This window comes from Canis lupus, chromosome 6, assembly GCF_048164855.1.
Source record: "Canis lupus baileyi chromosome 6, mCanLup2.hap1, whole genome shotgun sequence".
Lineage (NCBI taxonomy): Eukaryota > Metazoa > Chordata > Mammalia > Carnivora > Canidae > Canis > Canis lupus.
Genome location: NC_132843.1, coordinates 20048995 through 20074104, shown reverse-complemented (window position 1 = coordinate 20074104; position 25110 = coordinate 20048995). Strand labels below are relative to the sequence as shown.

Here is a 25110-nt window from a genome sequence, read left to right as displayed (position 1 = left end):
TGTGAGGCCCTCCCCTCCCGGCAGTCAATGGCCCCCTTTCCTTTCAGTGATAATCTGCGGTCCCCTGCAGTGAACACAGCAGCCTACACCTAATCAGGGGCAATCATAAGTGAGATTATTCTGCACCATTTGGCTATAATTAGACCAGCTTTCTTTTTAGTGATTCATTAGCATGATACTTTGCTCTCAGAACCAACAAACTCAACCTAAATTCCTCTTATAAGTAGAGGCAGAGTTGCGAACCAGAATGAATATTATCGGTAACAAGAACAAGGAAAAAGGAAACAGAAAAGAATATTGCTTGGTGTCCCTTCATCCCCAAATTGTAAATTGCAACACAGACAAAGACAACAGCCTGTCTGCCTGCACTGTTGAGCAATAACCTTCATATACTCCGCTCCCAAAGGAGACCCGGCTGACAATTAGACTCTCACAACCTTCCTAGACTTTCTCATACAATCGCTCCAATTCCAGCTTTCCCTTTCTGTTTCAAGAAGAGATATATTGTACCCATGAAATTCATATGTCCTACTGTTTTCACCTGGCCATTGGCTCCAAGACAATATGTTGTCTTTAGTGTGGGGGACATATAAATGTTTTAACTCTCACTGGTACTGACTGTTGCACAGCCAGTATTTGCAGCCATTGTCATTCTTATGTGGGAAAAGCAGTCACAGTAGTAGAAAGGGAATATCTTCTTCTTTACTGAAATCAGTACTTCATAAGTCCTGAATAAGACCTCAAGAGAAGACCTATCGTAGGTGCTTAAGGAACTGTGGTAGCTCCTCCATGGACCTCGCGATCAAAGGATTGCAAAAGCATAGACAAACACACCCGTGTCTGTGCGGAAACTCTCCTGAGCCAAGAAACTTCTCTCAAGCTGTAATATGAATACAAATAGCTCAGGCATCTTGTTAAAATGCAGATTCAGAGTCAGTAGTTCTTGAGTGAGGCCCAAGTTTCTGCATTTCCCACAAGCCCCAGTGGATGCAATGCTGCCAGTCAGGGATCACATTGAATACAAGGTCTAGGCAAGTGCTGTCCATGGCAAGCAACATAATGGGAGCCACATCCATAAGTTTCTAGTAGCCATGTTATTTAAAAAGTAAAAAGAAACAGGTGAAACTAATTTTAATTACCCTACATATTTAAAACATCATTCTAACATGTCAATAACCTATGAAATGTTAATGAGATAGTTTGTATCATTTTTTAAAAACTACTATACCTTTGAAATTAGAGTGTATTTTATACTTCAGCTCATGTCCATTTGCATTAACCATGTTTCAGAGGGTCTAGTGGCTACCATGCTGGACAATACAAGAGCTCCAGGGACAAGCATAAACCTATATATCAGAGAAGTCAGTAGCTACTACCCCAGTGAGCTCTTGAACTATCACAGCATGCATTTGGCTGAAATTGATCTCTCCTATAGTTTTTCTATCTGACTGATTATTCCTGTTCTGTTAGATTCAGGTAGATGACAATATGGGGTTACATTATAGTCACAAATGATAGTTTTGAATCCAATCTCTGAACTATGTGACTTTGAGCAAGTTATTTTAATCTAAGCCTGTTCAGATGCCGTAAAATTAGGAAGATGATGTCTTAGAACATCATATACTTGCCTACATAACATATGCTTATTAAATTTTATTTGAATCTCAATATTCAAATTTAACCATGAAAAGTTGGTTAGTGGGTGTGGAAGGCAAGTTTAATTAATCATTAGTTCCCTTTTATACTCATACGTGGGGGAATTAAGTTTTCATATTGCTAAATCTTGTAGAGCAGAGAAGGACCAGCTCAGATATGCTTTGATGGGAAATACGAGGAATGTGAGGGAAGGGAGAAATGGTATGAAAAATAGGGCAACTGAGAAAAGGAACAGGAAGAGAGATTTCATAGTAGGATTCTTTGAACAATATTTCATAGTAGGATCCTTTGAACTGAGTTGGAAATGGCTGAGGATGTCCTTCCCAGAGTAGTGAGTGGAAAATAGGGAGAGTGCACTAAATGACATCACTGAGGATTAAATTAAAGCACCATATTATTTAATTTTGAAGTCAAAGACACTACATATTACTATGGCATTTCACAGGCATTTAAATTTAGAGCTAAATCCAAAGTGGGGAGTGACTACTGTCTATGAATCAGAGGAGAGAATTTTGGCAAATTACGTAGAGATACCCCTTCACAACCGAATCAGCTTGCAGAATGTAAGAACATTTCACTCTTCAGAGTTGTGACATGATATGTCCCTAGAGTCCAAAATCACGGTGTTAATAAATTCCTGAAGAGGTTTTATTTATTGTAACTAATAGTTTATTTAGTCTTTGGGGATAAAATATATGCCAATACTAAATAAAATTCCATTTCTGTTTCCATTTATTTATTCATTCTTATTCACTTGACATGATTTAATGCATACTACATAAAGAGTAAATAGCTTAGTCTTTACGACTTTGAGAAATTTCCTTTCCCAAATCTTTTAGTTTGGAATCCTTTAAAGATAGTCTTCTGTTCTTCACTCTACTTCCCACCCCCAATATTTTTTATGGTACATAATTTCATGGTGGAGCCAAGTCTCTCCTTACAACATTAGAAAGTTCAAATACTTATGTTCTAGGTGATAAAATTTCATTATTTCCAACTTCACAAATTCAAACTGTGTATGAATTCAGACTTGGTCTTAACTACCATTTGCTCTTATAGTATGTATCAAGTGCACACAAATTAAATCTACGGGTTTAATCACACAATTTTAATCTACTTAAGCATTTTGGTCATACCAAATTTTATATTATACATCCATTCATAAATAATCCTCTTCTCTCCATTAAATCCGGCCTAGAAGAACTTCTATTTTCCAGCACTCATTAGTTATTAATTGTATGCATATATAACTCTCAGTCAGGAAATAAAATTCAATTTAAGACCTCCAATAAAAGTGATACTCTATTCATTTAGGCTGGTCCCCTTTCCAATTGTGTTATTAGAGTTTAGTATCTTCTGCAATTTTTTTTCCCATTCAACATGAATTAGAAAGAAATTTCCCAAAAATCTACTGAAATGTGTAATAAGTTGACCATTAAAATTTACACAAAGAGGCCATGGTGTATTTCATGCACTGGATGACTATGCAGCTGGCCTTGGGGATCTTATGTCTTGTGCCTAAGGTGGTGTGATTTTTTTCTTTTCTTGAGGTTGCAATGTCTTATAGAAAAGGAAGAAAAACAGAGCAAGAAACTAAGTAAACTTTGTCTATTTAGAGCTTTGGCGTCAGGCCTTTTGGGCAGCCCGGGTGGCTCAGTGGTTTAGCGCACCCTTCAGCCCAGGGTGTGATCCTTGAGACCCGGGATCAAGTCCCACATCAGGCTCCCTGCATGGAGCCTACTCCTCCCTCTGCCTGAGTCTGACTCTCTCTCTGTGCCTCTCATGAATAAATAAATAAAAATCTTAAAAAAAAAAATCTTAAAAAAAAAAAGAAAACAGACCTTTTAAGTAGACTCTAGTCAATAATTACCTTACTTATCTTCTTGCTTTCATTGGTAAACTCTCTAGATCCTTCTCTTCCAATTTCTTTTGCTTGCTGGAAAATACCTGAGTAGACATTTTTCACACATTCTTTATGTCATTTATTTTTGACAGTGGATGTCTTTATCTCAGTACCATGAGTCAGCATTATAGTTGTTTGTCTACTTATGTGTCCAGTTCATGATGTTTATAAAAATCACTTTTCATCAAAGGATCTGTTATTTGGCTGCAGAAGGAAAGCTCTGGGGCTAGATAGCATTTGTGGAATGTTATTGTTTCCTTTGCTTCTGCTGTGGTATAATGGGTTACATTTGAGAAGTTCATTCTCCTCTCACATAAGGTATACACTATTAAATTATCTCATTTTAATTACCTTGTTCCTATTTTCATCACATTGCCATCATTTCTCTTCATGCCCAATTTGTTAGCTACTGTAATGGAGGACGAGTGGGGGGTGGGGGTGGGGGGGGAAGCATGCCCTGGTCCTTCAGTACTGTTTCTGAGCATTGGAATTGGATGGGTCACAGCAATTTGCTAATGAAGAACAGCTGATGACAAGTTACTTGATTGTGAGTTTGTGAGCCTGCCAAAATGAGGTGAAAAAAAAAAAAAATCCAGAACTTTAATGTTTTAAAGAGATGGAATGATTTCATCATGAACTGAGGCAATTCTCAATATAAGCAGAAAAGTGACAACCAAAAAGTCTTCAAAGAGTATTTCTATTTGTCCATAATATTTTCAATCCAGAGAATATTGTTACAAACCTTAGCATGATGCTAATCTGTTGCCTAATAGTTATAATTTTATAATTATTACTGACAAATGGACCAGTAATTTAAACTATTTTAATATATGATATGTTTGCATCATTTCTCTTATATATGCATATTTTGTCTATAGTTCTTTTCCTCTTCCATTAGCTTTTATTTCATGAATATCTTTGAAGATATTCCGAAGAACTACTTTTTTTTCTAAACAAACACAGATAAAAATAGATATTTCTCCTATGTTATAATATAACTGTTATAGATATATATCTGTAAAAATTAATTCCGAAGAAAAGTAAAAAGTCAATGCTGAGAATTTGACAGATAGGGTTGGACTTTTGATCCTACTGTTACCTGTGTGACAATGCCAACTTCTCCTTGCTTCTGAGAGATTTACCTTTCTCTTCTGTCAAATGGAGATAGGCCCCGTGGGGCAAAACTTCCCCTCCAACCTTGAAAATCTAGGTGCCAGAAACATTAAGTTGCTTGCAGTTCTCTATACAAACCATGTTCCTTTTAACTTCTGCGCCTGTGGGCTGTAACTTCTGCCTCAAATGCTCTCCTCCTTTCTCTCCACCAGGTCATCTGGTTCTGTCCTAAAACTGTTAGGGCTCAGCTGTCTCTTCTGGCAGGAAAGCTTCACTGTACACTGGTGACCCTCGCCCCATTCTGTTTAGCCTCCCAGGTTGGGAGTGCCTTCTCTGTTTTCCACACCTCCAGCACCATGGCCACCATGGCATCTAACATAGGGCAGTAAAAATATGTTTACGGGGGGGCTCCTGAGTAGCTCAGTCAGTTGAGCTCCTGACTCTTAATTTCTGCTCAGGTCGTGATCTCAGGGTTGAGAGATCGAGCTTCATGTCAGGCTCTGTGCTCAGTGAAGAGTCTGCTTGAGATTCCCTCTCTCCCTCTGCCCTTCCTCCCCCATCTAAAATAAATAAATAAAACATTAAAAAATGTGTTTATGTGTTTGTGCCTCTCAACAGACTGAAAGCCACTTGCGGGCCAAAACCATCTGTGCCTTATTCATCATTTTATTCCCTTTGTTTCCCCCAGTGCTGTCACAAAAAAGGCACTCTACACTTGTTAGACACTCTACACTTGTTAGAAAGCTTTCTCTCCTCCCTACCATAGCCCCCAAATCTCCCTGATCCATGTAAATGTTGTGTTAAAATTATTCATTTTAGAATAAAGTGAAGGTGTGTGTTCCATAGATTCTAGGGTATGCCATAATCAAGAGTACCCCACATATTTTATTTCTTCTTAGTTTATCATATTATCTATACTGTGCATTCCTTGAAAGCAAGAATTTCATCTTACTCATCTTAATAGTCTCAGAGCTGACATAGAATGGATCCTCAGCAAAGGAATTTAAAATGAATGATTATTTTGATCATAATTACTGCCAGCTCTCCATTTAAGAGAAGTTAAACCATGTTCTGGTTTGTAAATATTCAGCAACAATTAATTGGTAAGGCTTATTAAATGCGGCATTTATACATTATATATGAACATCTCTGTATACATTATAAGTCCATTGAATTCCAAAAGCAGTTATATTATTTTTTTTCTGTGAAAACAAAGTATTGTTTTTTGATTGAATGTTATGAATATTTTCAACTATCTCCTAGCTATCCCTGTTTAAATGCTGTCTAGAGACAGCATTTAAAGTTATGAAAGGAACTTCAGATATGCTTTCAAAGATTAACTTCTAACTCAATGATCCATTGTGAGGTCTTATTGCTCAACATAATAATAGACTCTACCTTATTGGGTCATTTGTTAAAATCATGCCACTTAATTTGGTGCAATGCCATTTATAGTTATTACTCAACCTCAGCCAGGCCTTCGGTATGTTCATCATTCCTCTTCTTCACCCCTACTTAACTCTCTAGCTCATCCTAAGCAGCAGATAATCTGAACATTTTCCATTTATTTCAAATTCATTATTGTAGTTCCGTGCACTCATGCTCAGCTGCCTTTGCCTCCTACTTCAGTGATAGAGTCAATGGCAACTAATGTGGATTTCTGCCATTTGTAAACCTCTCTGACTTCACATATTATCACTCCTGCTCACTCTCTATTCTGTCTCCCTCTTTTTCTCCACACTCCCCCCACCCCCACCCTCATTGAGCTACCATTCCACCTTTCTTCCTTCCAGACTTTTCCAACAAACTTTCTATTTCATCACCATCTACAATTCTTTGACTTACTCATTGAAAAAGTCACCAATGGCCACTATGTTGGAAAATATGATGGTCCTTTCTTATTTTATATGTAACTCAACTTTCCCATTACATAGCTGTGGCACCAAATGTGGAATGGAGGTCATTAGCCCATGATTTTCACCACAGCCCCCCAAACCTTGGTCAGCCTACCTAATACAATGAAATCTAAATGAAAATTATATTCTTCCTCCATAAATGCAGTTTCAAGACTGATGCACTACTAGCTCCACTTCTTTTTTATTTTATTTTATTTTTATTTTATTTTTTTAACTAGCTTCCCTTCTTACCCATGAGTACTTTGCATATAAAAATTCTATAGGTATTAATACTAGGGCATTTGATACTACCAATTACTTTCCTCTAGAAAATCTTCCTTGCCTCCAAAATGAAGCTCTTCTCCTTTTCCGCCTGCTTCAAAGCCTGCTCTTGCTCTCTCCTTCTGTGGCTCTTTTTTGTATCAGCAGGTCCCTAATTTAGTTTTTCTCTGAGGATCTGGCCTGGGCTGTTTGCCCTCTTGAGGTAATTTCATTCATTCCTTTTACTCCAATTACCACTTTTACCTTAATCGCTCCTGTATTGTCAACTTCAAATCTGACCCCCCTGGTTTATTTTCAATGAACCCCTAAATACACATAAGATATCATGTAACTACTGTGGTCCTTTAAATGCCTATTAAGATGATTTATGGATTTATAATTTATTGACAAAAACACATGTAATGCATTTAAGCATGTAACAATGCTACAATGAATTTAATCTGGGTCTTATTTTTATTCAAGAGCTATCGAGTTTGCATCCAAACATTCTCAAAATCTTTCGCAAACACCTGAACTTTTTTCGGTAATCCCTCACACAAAATAAAGAGATCCACTTAAAGAGGGTAGGCTAGCTAAAGTGTGTGGTGTCTGCTTTAATCCAGGACATGGTAAATATTGCCTATCTTGTACTACTACCCACAGTTCTTCGAACTAAAATGAACAGAACTTTGAATCTCTGAAGGAAAGAAACCATTCTTTTGATAGCTACCCACAGCACTTTCCTTAATCTCTAAAGAGGGAGCAAATGTCTTGCTTCAAAGTTGCTGATGCATTGCTTTGTGAGCATTTAATCAACTTAATATCTCTTAGTATCCCTTATACAAAAAAGCAAGCTCATTGCCCCTGTTTGGGTGAAGATAGTGTGTAATAGTGACAACATCAATAACTACTATTACAGTTATTCATTAAATGATACATGAGAGCATGTAGAGCTTTACCTATTTTCTTATTTAATCCTCACAATAATCCAAATAGTTAGATATTATTATCACCCCCATTTGACAAATAAGAAAACTGAAGTTGAGGAACCATCAATAATTTGCTGAAAGATAAGTGGCAAAGCCAGGATTTGTATTTATATCTAATTCTTAAGTCTACCTTCTTACCTAGTGTAGCTTAAAGAACACAGAATTGTGTGTGCAAATGAACTCACCTCTGCCATCATCTAGCTGTGTTACTTTGAGCAAATCACATAAACTCAATGGGCCTTAATGTGCACACACAGATGCATAATGAGAGTATAAATGAAGGTCCCCTAGAGCTCCTAACATTTTCAACTTTTTGTTGTATCTTGACTCTAACTCCTAGAGTAGAATTTCAAGTCACTGTCAATAGCATAGATGTTTTATAAAGAAGAGCTGATTCTAAACTCAGTGAGAAATTGATACATTTATGTTGTCATTGTATTTCAATCACTTGAAATTCCACTATGTCCTAGAAATTGTAATAAGCACTAGATATACAACAGTGAGGAAAACAGGAAGACTCTTGAACATGTATACTTGCTCTATTCTATCTTAAACGTTAAAAATCATAGGCTTCTGTACTTGTTGGTCTGGTAACATGTTAACCATCAGCTGTACCCACCTTTCCCAGATTATGTCCTTGAGATTTTCCCCAAATTTCAGTCTTGAGTTTCTCATACCATCGAAATAAGCAAGTAAAACAAAAGTTGTGACACCAGAATCATGCTTGGGCCATGTCTTCCCAAAAGCAACATGACATTATTTTTCTTATTTAATGGGGAGAAATAATTTTCCTCCTCCTCACCCTGGTATCTCAGTGTAATGATACCTTTGGTATTTTGGGGCAGCTTTATAATGATACATTTCCTACATAAATGATTAAAAATTATTAAAAGCTTGAAAATATATGTCACGTGGTAAATTCATTCCTACCAAAATGAAGCATTTTGAAGGAAAATAATTTTGTAACTGCAAAGCATTTTCATTTTTCCTTTCTCAAAAGAAAATTGCCTGTGTTAAAATATTATTTTAATGTGCATTAAATCACCTAAATTTCTAGAGATAACATTTTTTTAATTCTTTCATTTTTTTTTTTACTACAGATAGAAGCAGCATGAGATATTCACTCTATGAGGAAAATAGCATAAACTCCCAAACTGTTATTTTATAAAATATAAAACTATTAAACTTAGCACACTTACACTAACATTAAGAGCAATGTGGAATAGCCAAAAAAAAGTTTTTAAAAAACTCATTAGAAAGCTAAGAATTAGAAAGCTAAATGATGGAATAAAGAATTTCTAAGAAAGGAGTCCCATGGTTGCCTTTTCATACCTGGGGCAATGAAGGGAAGAGAGATAAGGAGAAATCATAACAAATGTGTAAAACTTTTCTAGCAGTGTGTTGGCTGGAATGAGAGATTAGAACAGGGAGGTCATAGAGATTGTCAGCAACCACCCCCCCCGCACACACACATTACACACACACTTCTTTACATGGGAATGCACTGCACCCTGTGAGGTGAATGAAACCTTTCTCTGAGTGTAAGACAGCAGCTTGCCTGGGACCGGGAGCAGAGCACAGGAGCTGAGAGACTTTCCTAACCCAGGAGGCAGGAAAGAGTCTGTAGTCATCTGGGGAGGCCCAAGGTCTGCCGAGGGTGGGCATGGGGCAGCAGATTGGAACCTGCCCTCAGTTCTGGACCAGATACAGTGCAGAGGCATACTGAAGGTTGGGGCAGACAATAGGTAGGAGAGATCTTTAGAGACTTGGAAAACTCTCTGGTGGTGGGTGGGGACTCCAGTCTCAGCTCTGATTTGCCAGCCTTTCACTGCAAACTGCTTGGAACCGTACCTACACGTGTGATGTATTGGTCAGCCAGACACTTTGCTGGAATTTACACAAACATGTTGGTGTCTTGGTTGTCTCAGGCCTCCATAAACCAAACACCACAGCCTGGCTGGTATACGCAGCAGAAATGGATTTTCTGGCAGTCCTGAAGGCTGCAAGTCCAAGAACAAGATGCCGAGAAAGTTGGTGGTGGGTGAGGCCAATCTGGCTTGCAGACAGCTAGCTGCCTTCTTTCTGTGTCCCCACGTGGCTTTTGTTCCTGTGCAGAGGGGGAAAAAAATCCCTGGTATCTCTCCCTCTTCTTATAAGTATACTTATTCTTAGATGAACACCGATTTTATCAGATTAGAGCCCCATATGTAGGATTTCATAACTGTGTCTCCTTAAAGGCCCTATCTTCAAATACAGTCACATTAGGGATTAGGACTTCAACAGATGAATTTTGAGGGGAACACATTCCAGGCTATAAGAGCTGGGTTGCCCTTCCCAATGTCTCTCCTTCCTGAGATCCCACCCTTCACTCTGCAATGACCATAGTTGCTGGGGGCTCTTTCCTCTGGTAACCCAGACAGTAAAATGATGAATTGCCTAGAACTTTCCAAGTTACACTGCAACTATGGTCCCAACTCAGGCAACCACTGCAAAAGGAAGGCAGTGACCCCACACTGAATTTTGACCCCCCTCTGAAATCTTTCTGCCCTTTTCCACTCTATAGAGTGGGTAGGCTGCTTCCTCGTTGTTGTTTTGTTTGTTATCCCATGCAAAGTTCTTTGACTGATGAATATGTCTATTATTTTGTCTTTTCCTCTGGTTTTGGGATAGAGATGGAGACAATGGCCACTTCTCCGGTGGTAACACCCCTGCTTTACAAGCAGGGCACCAGGTCAAGGGAGATAGCCTCTGGTTACTCTTCTGGCCTCTCCTAATGCAGTATTTCTGCCTAGGAGCGAGCGGGGGAAAGGACAAGAACTAGGAAACCAGGGCTCCAATATTCTTGGTTTGACATGATTGAGCTAGAGCTTCTGCTCTACCAGTGGAGACTGGAGAGAGAACTGGAACTCCTGACTTCCGGCTCTACTTGCCCAAAACATAGTGTCTACGCTCTGGAGCTGGGGCTCATGAGAAATGCAGGTAGCCTGTCCCTCCCACAGAGATACCCTAATTTGTGGCTGGAAGACATGGGAGCCCCGCATTCTTGGTCACACTCATCTAGAGTGGAGGAGGAGGAAGGCTGCAGACATCCCCCCACCACTGTTCTTACCTAGATTTAGTAAATTTTCTTGCATCATTTTTTCTCATTAATCTGTGCCCTTAGAACAATTTTCAAACTTTAAATAACAAGGGATTCTTTACATTAATTTTTGCTAGTTATGGCAGTTGCCCTGGAAAGCAGGTCTATGGAATTTCTCATGCCAGCATTCTGGAAATGAATCCCTCATGGTATATTTAAATCTCATAAATCATTATTATTGTTTTATACTATCAATATTCATTGGATTTACCTATTTTCTCTTACCTTCCATCTAGGATTAGTTTATTTCTACTGACAAACACTCTTTTATATTTACTATAGCGCCAGTCTGCTGGTGGCAACTGTTACTAGTTTTTGTTTATCGTAAAATTTATTTATTTCATTATTTCAGTAGGATATTTTATTTTATTATTTTATTAGAGAGAACTCTGCAGGGAGAGGAGCAGACAGAGAGGGAGAGTAAGAATCTTAAGCAGGCTCTACACTCAGCGCAGAGCCCATTTCAGGACCCTGAGATCATGACCTGAGAGGAAATCAAGTTAGACAACCAACAGAGCCACCCAGGTGCCCCTATGTAGCATATTTTAAAACTAGTAGCAAACAAATGTTAGCATTACCTCTTTTCAGAACTTTGACAATATCATTAATTGCTTTCTGAATTTTATTGTTTATGCTGTTATACCAGCTGTCAGTCTAATTACAGTTTTGAAGATTATTTGGCATTTTCTGTAATTTCCTTTAGGTGATTTTTTGGTTTTATTTTATGTTTTTGTCTGTTCGTGTAGGTGTGGTCTTCTTTACTTTGTTCCTGCTTGGAGTTTATAATGTTTCCTTTAAATCTTTAATTGATGTCCTTTATCAGTTTCAGAACATCATTTCCTCAAATATTGCTTATGCCTCTTTTTCCACCACATTTTTTTCCTGGAATTACAATTTTTATATTTTTGATTCTTTATCTATTTCCCTGTACATCTTACCTTTTTAAAACCTATTTCCCATTCTTTTGTTTCTCCTTTATTCTTGATACTTTCTTTTAATCATTTTCTCTCTTTACCTACTTTATCTGTGTCTAATCTGTTATTAAACCAACTCCTCAACCCACTGAGATCTTATTTATTATATTTTTCAATTCTAGAATTTCCATTAGGTTATTTTTATGATTTTATGATTTTTGCCAAGTTCCAATGTTGTCCATATAATCTTCAGTCTCAACCCAAAATCTTATGCATTTACTCAAGCCCCACATCCCATTTTTGGCAGACACTGAAGTATATCCCTGAAGGCTTTTTTATCCTATTCCGGAAGGCTTTAACATTTCTGCTCAAATCCTCCTTCTCTCAGTTGTTTCTTTTGGCTTTAGCAGAAACTTCTTGCAGAAAAAAGATCCTGGATGATTCTACTCCAAAGACCTAATCATTGAGACCTACCTAGGGTCCCTTCTAAAAAGGGCTCAAGACGTGTAATTTCTCATGCTTTGTTAGCTCTCTAATGTATTCAAGCAGATGATTTTTACATATTACCCATCTTTTCTTGTGCTTAGCAGAAGGGTTAATGTGTCAGTCCTTTACCAAAAGCAGAAGCTTCACAATCCATTTTCCAAAATCAACCTAGGCAATATTTTAAAAACTGAAAAAGAAACAAAAAATCAATGGCTTGTCAATACATTTATAATGAATCTAAGTATGCTATCATGTTATACAAGCCCCTGCAAGACCTGGCCACAGCCTATTTCTTCAACCTGACCTTGATTGATCTCTCCTTAACTCATTAACTCCCATGAAATATACCTTTTTGTTCTTTATACACACCAAACAACTTCCTGGCTCTTGGACTTTGTATTTATTGTTCACCTTGGAACATTTTCCCACAGTTTTATCCATGATTGACTCCTATCCCTTCTCATCTTCGTTCAAATATTACTCCTCAAAACAGCCTAGACTGTCCATCCACCTAACAAAGAACTTTCTCACTCAGTTACACTGTATTACACCAAATCCTCTTGATTTGTCTTCAAGCATCTACCACAGGCTGTCATTATCTGCCTTTTCTTTAGGACTTTATTTTTACAAGAACAGAACTCTATGAATCATCACTTCTTTAGCATTATGAATGCCTCACACCTAGTAGCTACTTATTAAATATTTATTTAAATTAGTGAATTATAGCCCATGACTATAAGAAAATTAATTAATTTCTTCAACCCCCAGTTTTTCAACTTTCATTTTAAAACATAAGTAATTGTAGTAACGCCTAGTGTACCCACATACCTAATTAATTAAATAATGAATATGAAAATACATAACACCTAGAAGACATTCAATAAACTTTTTTCCTTTCCTTTTCTTTTCCTGTTTCTTTCCCAGGTAGTTCCTGACTGATTAAAACAAAGTAAGCATTATTTTCTCTTCTGGCATAAGCTATCCCCTGGAGAATGTAGTGAGGAATAATTTCTAATACAATGAAATTACAGGAAGGGGAGATGGTATTCAAATTTCCCTGAAAACATATGGGAGTTTCCTCTGGTGATTTTTGTATGATCTAGATTTTTTTTTAAGTCTAAAGAAAATGAATATGTCTTTGATTTGGGTTTGGCATTAGTTTGTATATAGCAACAATATCGGAGAGAAAGCAAAATGCTTGCCTCTGCTGTGAATCCATTACTGGCTGTCACTTCCAGTTCCCCAGTCACTATCTAATTAAAGCATTGCCTAGATTTTATGTCCTAGAAGTGAGATGGACAGAATTTATTTACTGCAAGACCCCTGGCTACATGATGGTTAAATGGTCTGAGTATACAGGGCTGTTTATTAAATATGATTTGACTATGATTTGTACTGTGTTAGTGTTGAGACATCCTGCAACTTCAATTCCCATGTATCCCATTATTTCTGTTCTTAGGTTTTTAATGAACAAGCATTTCACCAAGTAGATCTCATTAGTAGAGACAGCAAAATTGGTAGATTTGTTCTCTACTTCATTCCGTGGGGGAGCATATGATGGCACTCTGCAGAGGCTGGCAGGCCTATAGTCTGCTGCCATTGAGCATATAGAATATAAGACAATGCATGCATAATAAATTAGCAATTTGAAATATTTCTTTCTGGATTTTGTATATCCATAATATATAAAGCCTGGTTCCAGGAAAAGTTCTTCTATTAAAAAAGAGTCAACTCATCCCATCAAATTGTCTCTGCTACCTGTATCTGGCTTTAGGAATAAGAAATACTTATTTATTAGGATTTCACACTAAATTCCATGCATTCTTTTTTGTTTGTAGATAGCTGAGTGACTGCAAATTCTTTGTGCTTAAATACTTTGTGACCCCATTAGAGAGAGTGCATGGCATAAAAATATTCACTGTGTCATAAACACAGTCATTATTTCTAGCACATACTGAAAATTACTAGTATCAGCAAGGATATGGAAACCTTCAAATTAAAGTCACAAGATAAAATAGAGTAAATAACCACTCTTTCACAATGAATACAAGGCTATAAATTTATCAAATGTGAAACCAGAACTATACACACTATGAAGTTTAATATACGTCTTGAGAATTTCCTCTCAGGTAGACACATTGCTTATAACGTTTTCATTAGAACAACGTTACGATGAGAAATATTTTAAAACTCCAGCTCTTGGAGGAAGATATCTCTAATACTGTGAATTGATTTTGACATTATTAGCAGATTTATTCAGCTAAAGGTAAATGCTTCCTTCAATGATGAAAGATACAATATTTTAGTTTTATTAATTCTCTCAAAGACACACAAAATTGACAAAATTGGATGCCTTTGAAAGTTCATAATCATATAACTTGAGTTATTAATTATTCCTCCTTTTTGAACAACCTCATATTAATTACATCTTTGTAGCCTACATTTCATTTTCTCAGATTGGTTTGTATTTTTATCACAGTTGAGCAGATATTTATTTGTGAAGCCTTTTGCTAGCAATTTATCTCAGGAAATTTCTATTGTGTGTTTAGACTGTCTGGTGGACTTTCAAATAATCTGTAATTATTGAATCCCAGATAGTGACTGAATTACTTATATTTGTCTATCATTCCCTCAGTCATTTATTTCTTTATTTCCTAATTCTTTTATAATAATGTTATCTGCCCTTTGAGTTTCTTATAACACATGTACCTGGGGTTAGGATAGTATTGGCAGATATCTAGAGCTTAGTAAATATCAGTTATTACTATTTGTGTTTTTTTTAATTATTAGGCTAGTCAATAATTAGAATATATTTCAGATAGGTGGATGCTATGGAAAAATGTTGAGTAAAATGAATAAATCTTCAAGCCTATGAAACTTCTATTCCATGGATGAACCAATTAAATATAGATGTGTTTTAGAGGGGATCCCTGGGTGGCGCAGTGGTTTAGCACCTGCCTTTGGCCCAGGGCGCGATCCTGGAGACCCGGAATCGAATCCCACGTCGGGCTCCCGGTGCATGGAGCCTGCTTCTCCCTCTGCCTGTGTCTCTGCCTCTCTCTCTCTGTGTGACTATCATAAATAAATAATTTTTAAAAAAAGATGTATTTTAGATTAGATATTTTCCCATTAACAACACACATTAACAAAACATATCTAAATATTAAGTCATCTCAAAATATCTCTTGTTGGTAACATGTCTCCTTTTCTTAAAGAATTTTTGTGATCTAGAAAACATTTTAGAGTGGTTTTCAATTTTTCTAGTCTCTATAACCAAAAGACCTCTATACTGGGAGTTAAGAAAGTTAGTTCCAGGTGGTGTCTAGATGTCTGCATGACCTTGGGTGGGTCATTTACATTCACCAGGTCATGTAGAATGGAAGGCAAATACCTGGGAAGTAAGACCCAGAGATTTGCAATTTTAAAATCTCCCAAGGTGCTTCTGAAACATAGCTAGTCAAAGTGACAAGGATTGCTAGCAGATCTTCCCATTCTCTTGTACTCTGGCAAAAACTTTAAAAGTAGGGCAATAAATGAGTGATATGATTCTTATTCCTGCCAGAATGCCCATATGTAAAAGACACACATCTTGTTACTTTTTTTAAAAAAAATATTTATCTATTTGAGAAGGAGAGAGAGAGAACACAAGCAGAGAGAGGGGCAGAGGGAGAGGATAAGCAGACTTCTCCCTGAGTGTAGAGCCCGTGGTAGAGCTCTATCTCTAGACCCAAAGAGCATGATCTGAGCCCAAACCAAGAGTCAGATGCTCAACCGACTGAGCCATATAGGTGCCCTGACACACATCTAGTTTTTTTTTTTTCCACACATCTAGTTTTAAGAGGATTTTCGCTAGTACATTTTATCAAATAGACATTATTTTGGATTCATAAAGGCCTCTATTAAAATGTAATCCATTCTGAGGCAATTAAACATATCAGTCCTTCCATCGCTTAGTATGAATGATTTTACAGCCTCATCCTTTCAGTATTAAGCTAAAATTCATAGGAAATTTGTCTGTGGGAAGAAGGTGAGGTAATTTCCAATTATTGGTGCAGTTGGGGTTTTTCAGACGCATCTGACAGCCAAGGGGAAGAATCGTGAATGCAGTAACTTGGTAGGTAGAGGAGGGATTTCAGGATTTGGGAAAGTGATACCCAAAAGGAGATGGGGATGCAGAATTCGTTTGTTCACTCATTTGTCCCACAAACGTTCTTTGAATTCCACTTTCAGCTGAGCATTTATGCAAGCCACCAACATTACAAAGCCTGAAAGTGATTACAGCTTAATGACCAGTAATTATTTTGCCTGAGATCATCATAGTTAATAATTGGTCAGTGCCATTAATAACTATCTTACCTCTGGAATCTGATTTATGGGTTTGACTAATTTATTCCAACCTTTAATTTCAATATACCTCCTTCAAGTTGTTTACCAAATCACATAATTGTCCAAGATTATTTATTTTATATATATATTCTTTGTTTCAACTTATTGTTTATACCTAAAGACATTTATTTAAAAGGTAACATTAAAATCAGTGCCATATGTGGAAAATTAATACCATCTGCCATAAGTGTACGGTATTGCAGTTTCTGATCACGGCTCAAAGATGACTTTTATATTTGTCAATAAAGGGTTTCGGCAATCACTAGAAAGCTGTTAAAGATGTATTTTTCAGCAAATTGTTGCTTTCTCCTTAGTCGAAAGTATCCTCACCCAAATACTATCTATTTATTAATGTTAATTTAGTCATACATTGTGCACAATATAAGGAACTTTGGGCTTAGCAAATGCACAGAGCCTCGACGATGGATATTGACAATAAAAATACGTTCACATATACAGAAAATCCTGAAGAATTAATAACAAAGAAGACACTTGGGACGGACTAACAAGTGATTATAGCAAGATTGCAGGATACAAAGTTAATATACAAAAATCAATTGCTTTCCCCTCTATTAGCAATGAATATTTGGAATTTGAGAATTAAAACATAATACCATTTACATTAATATAACAAAAATGATTGATGTGTCGATTGTTGGAAACTAGAAAAAACTTTTCCAAGGAAATAACATTCCCACAGTGTTTAAATTCCCATTCCTTTCTACAAAATCTTTTTCAACCCGATGTGTAGCTAAGCATGCATACTCATACTGCTACACTATGTGAAATGCTTGGGCCATCTGTTAGACCTTTCTACTCCTTTTTCACAAAAGTAGGGGCTCTCTGAGTTCTGAGTTGCTTTTATTTGGGTTCTCTGCCTTAGTATTTTTTCAGAAAAAAAAAAACAAACAGAATAGAGATTCCAGATTGATGGGACAGAAGGGAAAACTCCCTGAGAAACATATAGTATCTTAGGGATCCCTGGGTGGTGCAGTGCTTTGGCGCCTGCCTTTGGCCCAGGGCGCGATCCTGGAGACCCGGGATCGAATCCCACGTCGGGCTCCCGGTGCATGGAGCCTGCTTCTCCCTCTGCCTGTGTCTCTGCCTCTCTCTCTCTCTGTGACTATCGTAAATAAATAAAAATTTTAAAAAAAAGAAACATATAGTATCTTAAACCCAGAACAGGTAACGGTTTTCAGGGGAAGACTTCACTTGGGGATAAATCTCTGGCAATTACATGGTCAGAAGTTGGGAAGCGATTTATGTGTATGTTTGATAAGGTTTTATTTTTCTTTGGATAAGAGGTTCTAATTTATACCAGTATTCTTAAAATATGAGAATCATAATTATGACTCATATTTAATGGTTGCTTCTTATGAAATTAAACTAAAGACCTGGTATGGATTGTCCAGTTAATTCTCAAAACAACCCTAAGAGATAAGTACTATTATTATCTCCTTTTACAGAAGTTTAAGCTTAGATAGCTTAAGTAACTTGCAGAAAATCACAGATTCAGTAAGTGGCTATGCCTGGATTTAAATTGATTTAGTCTAATAATAGACCTCAAAAATCTGAATGTGCTATATATTTCTTCAGAAAATGGCTCGAATAAGGGGGAAATTTTCAATATCAGCCTTGTTATTGGGCTTATTTCCATAAACACATAATGTGGCGAGAAAACAAAATAATTGGGGCTCCAGATCATTCCGACTGGGAAACACTATGCTAAGCAGAAGAACCCAAATAATGATCCAAAAGAGCCAAAATGAGGGGTTTATTGGCCTGAAAATTATGCTTAGTCATCCCAGTTTTAATTCTAAGAGCTGAAAGAGAAAGCAAAAACATTTTTCTCCAAATTGACTTACACATAGTCATTGTTTTCCAGGTCACATCCACAGGAGCCTTCCCTTGTATTAAGAGACCTTGCCTGAAATAATACTTTGTTTCCTGTTTAATTCTTTTGTAATGAGCCTGTGCTGAATACTGGAAAGAAGGCTGTGAGGAGAAGAGAGCAAAAAGCCGGGAGCAGAGTGAAGGACTTCTCTGGGCATTAGCCTCTTGGATCTTTGATCTGGTGAGCCTCTGATCAGTGCCCAGCGCAGAGGTGTGGGTCAGGCGTGGAGATCCTTTGCTAACTGCCTGGAGCGGGGGAGGGCAGCCGGGAGACGATGGACTGAGGCTGGAGGAGAGGAAGGGGGAGGGAGGGAGAGACTCAGGAGTGGAGCCTACAGAGGAGGTCACACCCTGGCTGTAGAACCTGAGCTGTAAGGCAGCGATGCAAAGCCTATCATAAAAGCAGGACTAGCCCTGTGAGCTTCTAGAACTCAGTTCTAAGCATCTGTGATGTGACTCCCGACCATTTGTATCTCACTATAGGAAGGCGGATGAAACAGCTGCACATGTTGTCTCCAGTGCTGTAAACCTGTCATCAGCCCGGCATTGTTTACATATGGCTACAAGGTCTTTAAGCCCAGGATCCCTTAGCTATACAGCAGGGACAGATATTTACATGACAGCTGTGTCAATTGGAAGCAGCCCTGTGAGCTTGTTTGCTTCACTAAAGCTTCAGTCACCACCACCTCCTCCTCCCCCACTGCCCCAAAGACACAAATCTAATTCTCACCCCCCCTCTTTTTAAATGAGTTCCATGTTAATAATAGAACTGCAGTGCAGATGCTCAAAATGGAAATAGCTGGCATTTCCCTAACAAGACTCATAATTCTGCTAGAAATAATGGATTTCAAGTGAAATAGCTCGAGTCCAAGAAGAGTGGTTATAATTCATGACCAGACGCCCAAATGAAATCAAAATCTGGGAAACATGCAAAGTGCTAATTTTCTACATCAGTGGAATTTATCAAGTTCCTACTGATTAATTTGAACAGTGGTTTGGTTGTTCAATTGATAGAGCTTTGTTTGCTTTGCAAAGACATCTGAATGACATTGATTCAAATATTATTGTAACTTCCTAGTTTTGAAAAGCTTCTGAAACTGTAAACCAAAACCCTCTGAACCACAAGTGGCTCATATTAAGTGTTTTTATTTTTTATTTTTATTTTTATTATTCTTTGCTGTTTGTGGGCAAGACTCCTATTTACTTCACCACCGAGGTAAATAGCAATACATCTTTGGAGAACAATTACCATGCAATTCTCAAGGAAATGAAGCTTAATTCATTTCTGTTGCTTTTGTTTATTATTAGCTTTTCCAAAGAAAGTACTTATAATATGATAATGGCTATTTACAATTAGCTTGGTTGAAAAATAAACCATTCCTAAAATGCTTACAAATAGTTCAACATTGATGATATGCCCTGTAATCTCTTTTCTGCTGTCTTACTATGTAAACTAGAAAAACACTGGCTGGTTGGAATTGATTGAATAATGACCCCTGCCTCCAACACCATGATGCGCACCTCCTCATTCTGGAACCTTTATATGGCAAAAGGGACCTTGCAAATATGATTAGGTTAAGGATCTTGAGATGAGAAAATTACCCTGAATTATCTGGGCAGGCCCTGTGTAATCACAGAGGTCCTTGTAATAGGGAGGCAGGAGATCAGAGGGATAGAAGGCTACAGGACGATGAAAAAAGATTTGAAGATGCCATGCTGCTAACTTTGAAAATGGAGAAAGGGGCGGTGAGTCAGGGAATGTAGCTTTATGAGCTGGAAAAGGTGAAGAAAGGTTTTCCCCTTCTTCAAAACAAGACAACAGGCCCCAAATGGGGTTGCTTAAGCTAAGTCCCTTGTCACCAAACTGAGACTCAATTTAATTAGGATTTCAGCTCTCCCAGAAACAGAATCTTAAACCAACCAATCAGGAATGGTCCATTCAGCACAAGTTAAGTAACCTAATAGACCCCTGCCATCCCCTGAAAGGAAAGTAAACTTGCCATAACCAACCTGCTTTTTTGCCTAGTGTATCTTCCTAGCTCTTGCTACCTTCTGCCTGTAAAGGTCTTTCATTGTGTGCAGCTCCTTGGAGCTCCTTTCTATCTGCTAGACTGGATGCTGTCTGATTCATGAATCTTTAAATAAAGGCAATAAGATCTTTAAAATCTACTCACTTGGATTTTGTTGTGTGTGTGTGTGTGTGTGTGTGTGTGTTTTAACACCCTAGAGCCTTCTAAGGGAGTACACCCCTGCCCACACTGTGGTGTCAGCCCAGTGAAATCCATTTCAGTTTCAGAGATGAAGATAATAAAATTGTGTTGCTTAACGTAACTAAGTTTGTGGTAATTTGTTTCAGCAGCAATAGGAAGCTAATACTCTGACATCAACCTGAATAATTATAGCAATTAATGCCCTTAGATGAGTAGAGGGAGTGAACATTTCAATTGAAATGGAAAATATTGACTAAGATTTAATACATTCAGGTAACTTAATGGATAAGACCTTCAGTCATTTTAAGCAAAACCCATTCTCTCACTCTGGAGCCCTGTTAGGTGATTTGGGATTCCAGTAACTCCAACATGGCTGGAACCAGCAGCATTGTGCCTTTGAAATACCCAATGGGTTAGGAAAGGGCCAAGATAATGGATGAGCTGCTTGATTATTCAGAAAATCACAAATAGGTGCTATATAATTCATGTTTTATCATTATTTATCATTTATCGAGTTAGCAGTTCCAAGTTGCTAATTAAGGTTCATGTTTCTCTAAGTCTTTAAAAAAAATTCCAGTATATCAATATACACCAAATCCCTATTTGTCACCTTATAAAAATAGAGGAGAAATTTCCCAAAAAGGCAGGAGCCCAGAACATGAGTTTTGAAGTCAGCAAACACTCAGGTTCAAATCACAGTGCTACCGTGTACTGCCTCTGAAACCTTGAGGAAGCACCAGATCTCTCTGAGCCTTAGTGTTGTCCTCTGTAAGTTGGGAAGGACATCTTCCTGTTGGCTTACTGTGGAGATCACATGAGATAAAGAGCATGTGTAGAGATTATCTAAAAGTATTGGAATTGTGACATCATCTTTAATATTGGTAAATTTCACACTCCTCATCTCAGAAAGTCCTGTCAATCCAGGAAAGCTCACCATTTAGCGTGAAGCCCCAAACCTACACTAAAGTTTGTAGAGGAAGACGACTGATCTGGCTCAGATAATGTGTCCCTTCTCTGTTGTTGAGGAGTGAAGAATATGAAACCCAGGAATGGACTGCATGAAGGCCAGAGATGCTGCCTTTTTTCTCCTGCTGGTATCCACACCTGCTCTTCTTTATACTTCTTTTTCTTAGTAACACAAGGCTATTGTTGCTGTGGAAATATTCTTTTCTGGAAAGGCATGGTTTAAAATGATGACAGCTTTAGGAAGCTTGCAAAAGATTGGGATCTCGGACAAAAGAAAATCTCTAGGCATCACCATTCCATCCAGAAGGTGGGTTAGAAACCACAGCAAATCCTATCTGATTATTGTTCATTGGCTCATTCACATATACCTCTAAATTAGAAGATAATTAGCTAATCATTCACTGATACTTTTTCTCCTAAGCATCTATAACTAGGAGCCAAAAAAGACTTGAATGTAGAATTAGTAGAATCTATCTACTAATTAATAGCATTCAGTTTTCAAAAAGCTCATTTTCAGAATGGGTTGAGATTGGTCATTTTGAGAAGAACAAGGGACCACAGATGAAGGATCTCAAAATTTAATCTTACTTTGCCATTTTATATATATAGAAATTCTATGTGTATCGATCTCTAGTTTCTTCATTCATAAAATTAACATAAGGTTAATTTCGTCTAGAATACAGTGCCTAGTATACAGTGTGAGCAGATTTCAGAGTACTTTCTCTACTTTTACTTCTAGAAGGAAGAGTACAGACATTAGTCTGCAAACCCAGATATGTAAAAAACACAATGTAGATTTATTAATTTTTCTAGTATTCAGTGTTGAACTCCAGAATATTGAGCTCCTGTTTCCTCAAGGTGGTAGAAATTGCCATCTGAGTCCATCCTTCCAGAGCAATGGAAACTATTCTCCTGGGAACCAAACTGCCAAAGTTTCAATCTTGGCTCCACCAACAATTATCTCTAAGGCCCTGGATAAGTTATTTTACTTTTTTGTGCCTTGGCATATTCATTTGTAAAGGGGTTATAATAGCAGTAACTCCATCGTAGAGTTTTGTGAAGGTCAAGTGAATTAAAACATGGAAAACACATAATGGGGCTGACACACAGCGAGCCTCTTAAAACATGCTAGCTAATTTTGTTTATCATTATTATGTGATCATTCCAAGTTGGCTAAAAATTGGGGTGGAGAGGGCTTGTGCAGTTCTGCATCTCAGATGCTGAGTCTCCATATGGACTCAAATTCTGCGCCTGGGTTTTATAAACTCCATCATTCCTCATATAAGCAGACCCATCTCACATGTGGAGTCTGCATGATTTCCCTACCACTCTGACACGTGTACACATACATACCAGAGGAACTCAGTGGGGCTGCCTGACACCTTGTGTACCTAGACAAGTCATGCAGCCAGTTTTACAAGGGCTTTCTATGCTTTTAGAGCTCTCTCCAGATCCTTGTAATGATATCTGTCTTTCCAGATTACCCCAAAGTCAAAGGTCAGGAAATATTTTCCTATGTTATCTTGAAGAAGCTTTATTATTTGTGCATTTAGACCTTTAATCAACCTGAAATTGATTTTTGAGTGTACTATGAGATAAAGGGTAGAGATTAACTTTTTTGGATATGGATATTGAACTGACCCAACATCATTTAGGAAAGAAGGCCATCTTCTCCCCACTGTAATGCAATGAGGCTATTGTAATAAAGTAAGCAGCCACATACCTGTGGGCTTTCTATTTTATTTCTCTTCTATTAATCTATTTGTCTAACCTTGTACCAATGCCACACTATTTTAATTTCCCTAGTTGTACAGAAAATCTGATAATCTGGCAGTGTAAATCCTTTAGATTCCTCTTCAATATTCATAACCATTCTTAGGCCTTCATATTTTCCACAGTTTAGAGTAAACTTGCTAGTTTACACACACACACACACAAAGATACACACAAACACACACACCACAAAACTACTCGGAGTTTGATTAGGATTTTTTGACTCCATAAATTAACCTGAAATATATCTTTACAATAATGAATCTAATCTATGAACATGATATATCCCTTCATTTACTTGGGTTGAAAATCTCTGTATAACTTCTGTTGAGTTACAGTGTTTTCATTTGATTTATTCCGATATATTGTATGTTTTTGTGCTGTGTAAAATGTTAAAGTTTTTTCTTTTGCTTTGTTGCTGATATGACAGAACAAAGTTTAATTTTATATAATCCCTTGTGTTTAGTGGCCTTCCTAAATCCACTTATTAATTCTAACAGCTGCCTGTAAATTTCTTTTGCATTTTCTAGGTACACAATCATGTTATTTGTAGTTAATGAGCATTGAATACCCTCCTTTTCAATCTTTGTGCCTTTTATTCCAGTTTCTTGCCTTATTGCACTGATTAGGAATGCTAGTAAAAGATGTTTTGACATCATCTTCGAGTTCACTGATCATGTCTCTTGCTATGTCTGCTGCTGTTAAATCATTTAATTAATTTTAGATATTGTTTTCAGGCCTGGAATTATTATGTGATTTTAAGATTTTAATTCTCTGGTAAAATGATCTCTTCATCTACTTTTCTATCTTTTCCTCTGTTTTCCTGAACATATTAATTATATTTATTCAAAAATCTTTGTGTGGTAACTTTAATATCTAGGTACTTGTGAGCCTCTATTTTTTTCTCCTGGTTAAATGGTACTGTCTCTTGGCATTTCTAGTATTTGTTTATACGGAATAATCGACATTTTGTATAAAATAACTACAGTGGCTACAAATGATATTACCTTTTACTAAATAGGAATAAAAGTTTCCTGTGCTCAACAGGTGGAGTTCAAGGGCTAATCACCTTAATCTAATCAAGAAACAGTTAACTGGTTTGTAATTTTAGTCATAATCCATTTGTGTCTTGTTCAACCTCCTTCATATTTCATAGCACTCCATGGCTTTCAAATAAGAGCCCGGCGCCTTTCTTGACATCCTTTCCTCTGACAGGTTCTGAACTCTAATCTTTGTTTTGCAAAGATAAGAATGAGAAAACTCCACTCTGTTCCTCAGAGGTCTGTGGCTTGGCCTTTTATTCCCTTATACCTTGTGCCTTCAGAATTCAGCAAGTGACTTGAGAAGGTAAAACTGTCAGGAGTTGGAGGCCACTCAACGCTTTCCAATTTTTTTTCACTCTGACCCATAAGCTCTTTAAAAGCCCTCCTGGTTTCTCTCTTCGCAGGAGGAGGTTTCTACCCAGATAGATCTTAAATCTGTCTCTATCCCATACTCAGAAATGCCAAGTGTCTCTCAAGCAAAAC

At 37.3% G+C, this 25110-nt stretch overlaps 1 long non-coding RNA gene across 1 annotated transcript; it reads left to right on the top strand.

Annotated features, from left to right (window-relative positions):
- Nucleotides 1–17852: 17852 nt before the first annotated feature.
- On the top strand, nucleotides 17853–20804 carry LOC140635099 (uncharacterized). The gene is made up of 2 exons (XR_012032452.1): nucleotides 17853–18816; nucleotides 19119–20804. It is a non-coding gene; the product is annotated as an uncharacterized lncRNA (long non-coding RNA).
- The last annotated feature ends 4306 nt before the right edge of the window (nucleotides 20805–25110 follow it).